Raw genomic sequence first — 8685 nt, 5'->3', positions numbered from 1 at the left:
GTACCAAGTCTCTCATGATGGAAGAACATATAATACAAATGCCTATTGGAGGGGGGACTGGCTCCGCATGAATCTGGTCCTCAACTATTGTCATGTTCTCTAAACTCTCTCTCTTGCAAAAGTATTGTTTATGCCAAGTTAACTAAGTACCATGTTTATGTTGCTACCATCAATTAAGTTCACCCGCTATGCTCACAAAGTAATCTCACAAATGTGCTTTATCTAATTCCTAATTCCGCTACTCTCAAAGTTCATAGACCATTTCCATTACAAAGGGCATCATGAGTCTTGTCATCTAATATGTAAAAGTGATAGTATTTTTGGACCGCCTCTACAACATGAACATATGTGATTTAGATAAACACTGTAGCCTACTAGTCAAAGTACAAATGCATTTTTTGAATCTTTTTTTTCTCTTTTATAATTTTGCAAATTTCAGTACATATAATACCTCAAAGGCTCTCTTTGACCTACTCAACTTGCCATACACAAAACTATGTTGGATATGTTTCTTCAAGTGATCCCTAAACAAAAGCACAAGCTCTTTGTTGTTTATCTTCTTGAAAGACATGAATTTCCTCTACTTTTTTACTTACATTTGTGTAGCCAACCTCAACGTCCTCAAATAGCTTGACTGTCATGACACGTTCCATCGTTCATTCTTTTCTCAACACGATGGCACCTTTGTGGGTCCACAATCAGAGCAATCTCACGTTAAACATTTTAAATTGTGATAGCAGGCACCTTCAAGCCTTGGATACACAACAAATTCCCATAGTGCAGTTATGATTTTGTAGGATTGAGTTCAAGCTTTGCACTTGTCCGTAGCCTTGCATAATTCACATTGTAAACTATAGTTGACTAAATGTAAGCCAGGAGAACGTTGCCTTATTTGGTTAAGGTCAGCTGTTAGGAAATACATTTGGACATGTTTTATGTAGCAACATGTGTACGTATCCTTAAGTTTTGGACAAAGTAGGAATTTAGCTTCTTAAAGGCTCGTTGTAGAGTCGTCACATTTGGATGACTTCTTTGAAATCGAAGGAAAAATTCTACATGTAGAAAACATGCAAAGCTTTGTTGGCCCATCTTTCCGAGAACAATGTAACTAGAAAATAAAAATGATGACCCAATTTCTATCATGCACTTGAATTTTCTTGCAACCAAAAGTCAGTCAATACATGTATACTATGTATACTTGGTAGCCCCCACACTTCAAAATACCATCACTTAAGTACAAGAAGTAGCAGTTTGCATGGAGTTCATAGGTAGCTACCCATGATGAATCACAAACTCCGAGCAAGTGTTTCCAAGCTAATACAAAATCGAGTGACATCTAGCAAAGCACCTTGAATATATCCATGTTCAAAAATTGATGCAACTCATGATCAAGCTAGAAAACATATTCAAAGGTACATTTTTACGATTTTCAACTTCACATATGCATCTTCTCCATCATCTATGCTTATGGCCTCCAAACGTCACTTGTGCTTCCAAAATGTCAATGGACGCAAATATACATGGTCTCCCATAGACTCAAAATTCTCTTTCAAAGAATAACCTTGATCTCAAACATTCTACATTCTAACATCAACATAACCTCATGGCTAGGAAGAGCACTAAAGATAGGGATATGGATATCCATGGAAATCTATTTTCTTGCAAAAGTTGGAGAGGAACGGAAGGTACTAGTGTCTATTATAGAGAAGCTAAGGAAAGTAAGCTTGTGAGCACTTAAAGCGAAACTTTTGTAAAGAGTGAGTTAGATGACTCTCAAGGGGAAATTCCAAGTCCATAGATGGCACATAGTGATGCATCACAGTGGAGCGTCCTTCCATACCACCCATACAAAACTTGTGCACACAACCTTTATTTTTCTTTGGGTTAATGGAAGTCTTTTTTGGTGGTGGTTGTTTAGGTGATGGTCAAGTGAGATCACCTAATTATTCATAAATGATAACTAAGGTGATAATGCCTAGCATTAATTACAAAGGGAAGCAATGCTGCATGCCGTGTTCAAGCATAATAACAAAAATCACATTTTCCTACATCCACCGCCACATGGAGGTCACTTGTGTGCATAATAAGGTGATAGCATCTAGTTGCCACTATCTTCTCATCTTTGCTTGGTCCATATGTGCTAAAAGTTGCTTGCAACCATCCTCATCAAAATAAGGAAGGGGTTAATAATGTTAGTATGTTGACTTTGGCATGATGCTTGAGGCCCCCAACATTGTTCTACTATGCTCACAACTACAAAGCCCGTGAATCTCATAATTGTTGGGTAGTTATTAGAAAAGTAATTGAAAAATATGCATCATGTGACCATGCTCTTATGGCAGTCTACTAATAGCATACCCTCATGATCAAGAGGCATGCTTCAATTATTTCAAGGAATAACTTTTTTTTCCAAATTGAAGCTACTCTAAAGCTAGAGCTTAACACTAGAGGAAAAATTTAAAGACTAATAAAGGATTGATACAAGAGCTCACTACTAGACTAAAGGGGTGTGGGTTCCCTTTCGCCACCAGAAAGGTTTGAACTCTAACACGTCCTCTCTCTCTCTCTCTACTCTCCTCGTCGGATAGATATTTAAGGTCTTTTGGAATAGTTTCCTACGATGTTAAATCTTCTTCTTCTCTCTCTCTCTCTCTCTCTCTCTCTCTCTCTCTCTCTCCCCCCCCCCCCCCCCCTCTCATAGTCAAAGACTCAAATGTCATTTGCATTGATGATAGACACATGCGAGTATGGATGTAAATCCCTACAAAATCTCTCTCTCTCTCTCTCTCTCTCTCTCTCTCTCTCTCTCTCTCTCTCTCTCAAATTTTCAAAGGAAGCTAGAAGCCTGACCTTGTCCGCCTGTCTGGTCTTCATTGAACACTTCACAAGGGACTCCTGATAGTGTCGGACTTTCAAGTTCTGCTGCTAGAGTTCTAATGAGGTACCTTTCAGCCATGCCTCCTAGTAGGTTTTCTGAAGCTACAATAGTTATACCCTTTCCGGAAGAATCTTGTAGGGCTGATGATGACTGGCAGAGACCTGGAAATGACAAAACACTTTGGTTACTAGGATTGAAAGCAAAACATCTCTGGCTACTGGTCATGTAGGAAAAGGCTCCCCTACTAGTGCGACCATGAAGGACTTGAATGGTTTAGCCAACTCATCTACTCCAAATGCAAGCAACCATAGGATTATGGATACATCAGATTTGAAATTGTGTAATGATTATAATGCACTCTGATCTCGTGTTACTTCCTTATATTACTGTTTGAGCCAATGCTTAAAGTGAGGGTGATGAGAGCTCAAACTCAAGATCACGTGCAGGCATATCGTAAGGCAAGAGAGTCGGAAAACTGTAGAAAGAACACGAAAATTATGGGGAAAAACAAGGCTCGATCGCTTGCCAATATTTGACAGCTGACACCCTTCTAATCTAACACCCAGACTGTGGCGACCTCCCTGTCTTGCTCAAAAAAATAAACGCAGGTGAGGTTGCCACCCATGCTACCTCTCCTCCTCGCGACACACTGCCTAGCTCCTCGTTGGGCACCGTCATGACACTTCCCTACATATTAGATTGATTTTGGGAGCGAGGGGCCGAACGATGGGAGTTGATCAGCATCAAGCAGGGATAGAGCCCTGGTTGGCTTTGCTATCGGTGCTATGGAAGCTACTAGATTTGCTGCAATGCCTCTACTGCGAGATCCTAGCTCCTCCTACTCCTTTGTCGGTGACATTCCTGGCATTTCAAGCCACGCCGATCTTGCACGACCAGCCAACTACGTGAAAAGAATAGGCTCTGCTACAATTAGGACATGCCGTTTTCAAACTCTATAGGTAGGCAAGGTAGGATCTCCTCTCGAGACCACTGCCGTTGCCATGAAGGGAAGCAACTTCACTCGCAACCTTTCGTCGTTGCGTTGTAGCATGGGAATAGGCAAGAAACGATAACGTGAAACTACCTATAGCCATCCATGCCGGCGTGGATGGCTATAGGTAGTTTCACATCACTGTTTCTTACCTATTCCCATGCTACAACGTTCAAAAAATGTTTCACATCACTGTTTCTTACCTATTCCCATGCTACAGCGTTAAAAAAATGAACTGCCTATAGCCATCTACGCTGACGTGGATGGCTATCGGCAGTTCATTTTTGGGAAAATTACCAAAATAACCCTCTAATTTGTGGAAATTCCCAAAATACCTTTCAAATTTAAAAATTTCCCAATATACTCCTCATATTTTGTCATAAATTCCCAAAATGCCCTTTAAATTTTCCAAAATTCCCAAAACATCCCTAGTTGTGAGAGTAAATTTATCCAAAGATAAATTTTTTTGTAGCTTTTCATAAGAAGATTGATTGTCTATCAATACAAGATACTTAAACTAGAATTTGAGCTAGTTATGTAGGATTTGGAGATGAATTGCTTCATTATTTTTAGACATTATTGTCTTTTTTGGGGAGGTAATTTGTGACAAATTACATGCTAAGTACTAAAAACGGATCTCCATTGTCAAAAAAGAATAAAGATTAGGAAATCGTGGACAATTCAACTAAAATAGATACAAGGGTATTTTGGGAATTTTTGAAATTTGAGGGGTATTTTGGGAATTTTCACAAATTAGACGGGTATTATGGTAATTTTCCCTTCATTTTTTGAACGATCGTGCCAATGTTTGCAAGAGTGACGGGTAAATAGTTTCATTCCACACTGGCGCGGATGGCTATATGAAGTTCCATTATGCACCAAATAATCCCCTTGTTACATGTGGCGCTCATACAAGGCAAATGAAACACCCCCCCTAGCTACCTGTAGAAACTCTTAGGTAAAGATTTCCATTAGAAACTTGCATGTAGCCATCCGTGCCGACACAGATGGCTACAGACACTTCCATTATGTACCAAATAATTTTCTTGTCACGTGTGGGTACTCTTACAAGGCAAGTTGAACACTCTTGCTAACACACATAGACAATGAGCCAAAGAAAATGAAGGTCTCATCTGACTATAAAGTGTTCATGATGCCTCCTCGTGATCTAAAGTTCAAGACATTTACATGTCATTCTTGCCTCTAATAAAAGGAATGTCTTTTTCTTCTCGAGGAGGTTGCCCTAAACAACAAACATCTCTTGCAATGTAGCTTGTTGCCACAAGTTGTGCACAAACATAAAACTGGACATGTCCAAGGAGCAGACATATGTGACACGACCCACAATCTTTCATTCACATCATCTGAATGATGATATATGTCTTGTTGCTATTCTAATGTACTTGCTTACTAAGAATTTATTTGTACCCCATAATGTCAACTTAGCTGATGGCTAGAGACACAACCACTACAAGCATCATTGCAAGCACTTACACTAAATAAATATCAATAGAGAGATATCAATCAATTGACACACCAAAAGCTACAAATTAGACCTAATTTTAATGACTTAAACTGACCTCGTATGGCATGCTTTTCTTACAAAGAATTTCATGTAGCCATCCATGTTGCCAAATCCTCTTCACCCAAAAACCAAAGCTAGTGCTTATGGAATTTCCCTTTTTTTCCACCTTTCATTGCATGTACCCATCCGTGTTGGCAAGCATACCTAGAATAATAGAAAGCGATGTTTTTTTTTTTTGGGTTATGCAATTCATATGGGCATGTCGGTTGTTCCATGCCTAACAATATTCCGGGGTTAAGCTCTAAAAAAAGGTATTTTAATTGAATAGATCACTTTCATGTTGGCTTAGATAAGTTGATGGTCAACTCAAATCCAATATGGGCTAAAACAACATTGGAGCTTAAGCTCGTGTATAAACCTCCATTGCAAGCCTTGGCCAAAAACATAATTATAACTTGGCTGCTAATAATAGGACTATTTCTTGGTGAACAATGATTACAAAAAGCTTCTCTAGTATTATGGATGAAAAAACTGGAGGGTGATTTCTACCATTATAATTGACCCAAAAAAGTGCTCAAAATTGCAATTCTTTTACTTTGCAATGCATGAACTTTTAAGTTGATATGTGACGTTAAATTTTGATGGTGTTTTGAATAGAATATAGAGATCAGTAACTATAATTTATATTGATATTGATGCTCAGTCTAGGCTATAGCATAAGCACAGAGGCTCTCATTTTTATGCATGTGCAAGATGAGCTTATAAATTTCTTGCATATAGGTGTTGCAAATTATGAAGATTATGTGGGAAGCCTACTTGAGAAGGATCAAAAGCTGGTAGCAAGAGCGGGCAAGAAATATTGTTGCGATAGAGAGTCTTGGTATCCACTTACTTATCCTTGAAAGTAGAAATTCAAAATCAAGCGGCATCCACTCATCCAACTAGACGCTGTGAGCGGGATGAAAACACACACAGCGTCTCTATAACGACCCGACACACACTCTTGGGAAGATACACACACACACACACTATGGGGCACCACTCGGCTTAGACAACACACCTGGCCGAGACAGGGAACACACCTCTGGAGTGAGAGGAGAGAGACTATCCACTTGCCCACTCCACATAGACACACACACACACACACACACCCAAAAACCTCAGCTCAAAAGAGGAGAATTTCTGATGTTTAGATACAATTGAGCTTGGGCCAACACCAATGGGGCAAATAGCTCACACAATATGGGTAAAATAAGCCAGATACAATCACAAACTAGAGCAGAAACTTCGCTCATAGGAGAAACTTACACAGAAAAACAGCAGGAAAAGAGTGAGGAATTTGGCAAAATGGACAGCGCCATCGCGTCCGGAACGGCCCAAAACCCCAATCGACAATGTCAAAGTGCTCAAATCCGACCTCGGATGAGCAGTTTATGGCCAAAACAGGCTCCAAAATGAGCAAAAACACAGCTGCGGCTGTTCCTCCTCTCTTCTCCACGTTTTTTTCTGGTCTTCTCTCTGTTTTTTCAGTTCCCACACTCAGCTTTATTAGTTGGGCACCCTTGGTCTTTTAGATGACCTCAAACGGACCCCGAACAGGCCAAAAACTGACCTCGCAGTGCATAGTTGTCACCTTTTTGCATCATTCACACACCTGGCACTCAGCTTTTTTCCAATAATGCATCTCGCCACCACGTAAAGTAGCCCCAAAAATTGATCCTCATGATGAACTTTTTGCATAATTATCACAAGGAAACACCCACGTTGTGTCCGTACTCATCCACGTGCAAGTATTGACCCTGTTCGGCCTCCTGACGCCACTAGATGCCATCTGACGCACCTGCTTACCTCATGTCGTCGGCCCGCGGATAGCTTCCTCGAGAAGTTTTAAGCGCTACCAAATCCTCATTATTGTAGAAAAAACACACTGGTACTGGTAATAGTGAAAATCGATGCACTATGTACATACTATCCTACCTGTACACATGTGGGCCCCACGTAACCACCTGGCTCTAGAAAATGGGCAATCCTTTATTCGATGCACCATGCATGTATATATACATATGCGCAATCCCTTGCTCCAAAAAACTCCTAACATAATTTGCCCATCCCCTAGCCTGCTAGATCATTCATGATCAGCAGCAGCAAAGAGAGATATGAGACTCGCCGCATCACAGGTCTCCTCATCCTTCACAGACATCACTTGCTCTTCAGAAAACTCATCTTGCTCCACCATCATCAACCTGGCATGATACAACTTAAGACGCAATCCATTTACCCTTGACATATGTAAAATCCCATCCAGGTTAGCCAACTGATATGTACCATTCGGGAAACACTCCACTACCTTGAAAGGGCCTTCCCACTTAATTTGAAACTTCTTTTGGAAGGTGTTGTCCAGTTTGCTGTTGTAGCGCAAAACCAAGTCATGTTTCTTGATACCCTTACTTTTAACCTTTTCATTTATCTTTGCCAAAGCCTTATCCTGCATCTGCCCATAATGCTCCAATGCGCTCATCCTATCCAACTGGACCTCTTGTAACTGCAAGAGCCTCTCTTTGAATGCATCACTAGGCGACCCAAGCAACTTCTCTAACATCTTGACCGCAGGCAACTCTACCTCCACAGGCAATAGTGCTTCCTTTCCATACACCAAATGAAATGGAGTAAACCCTGTACCTGTCTTCACTGAAGTATGGTAAGCCCATAATGCACTAGGCAATTCCAAATCCCAATTCTTTCCTTGGTGCTCTGTCACTTTAGAAAGAATTTGTACCAACTCACCATTGAACCTTTCATTTAAGCCATTACACTGCGGGTAATAAGGAGTGGTATGCTGGTGCCTAATCTTCATCTTTGTGCATAAGAAGTCTAGCAGTTTAGCTCTAAATCCTGGCCCCTTATCTGAAAGTAGCTCTAATGGCACCCCAAACTTGCAACATATTTCATCATACACAAATTTTGCCACATCCTTTGCAGTGATCTGTTTTACTGCTATAGCCTCTGCCCATCTAGAGAGATAGTCCACTGCCGTCAAGATATAGCTTTTGCCCCTGCTTGTGATAGGTAACGGGCCTATTGCATCAATCCCCCACTTTTCAAACACATCAAATGCCATAATGGTTTTTCGTAGCTCTGGCTTCAACACTCTCTTCCCAAATGCTTGACACCTATTGCAAGACCTACACCAATGGTGAACATCCTTGTGCAGACTAGGCCATACATACCCTTCTTGCAAGATCTTATGCAAGGTGATCTTTAGAGCAAAATGGCCACCACATGCGCCTTCAT

This window comes from Adiantum capillus-veneris, chromosome 8, assembly GCF_014529385.1.
Source record: "Adiantum capillus-veneris isolate H3 chromosome 8, ASM1452938v2, whole genome shotgun sequence".
NCBI lineage: Eukaryota > Viridiplantae > Streptophyta > Polypodiopsida > Polypodiales > Pteridaceae > Adiantum > Adiantum capillus-veneris.
The sequence above is the reverse complement of the archived record's forward strand: the minus strand, read 5'-3'. Positions refer to the sequence as shown.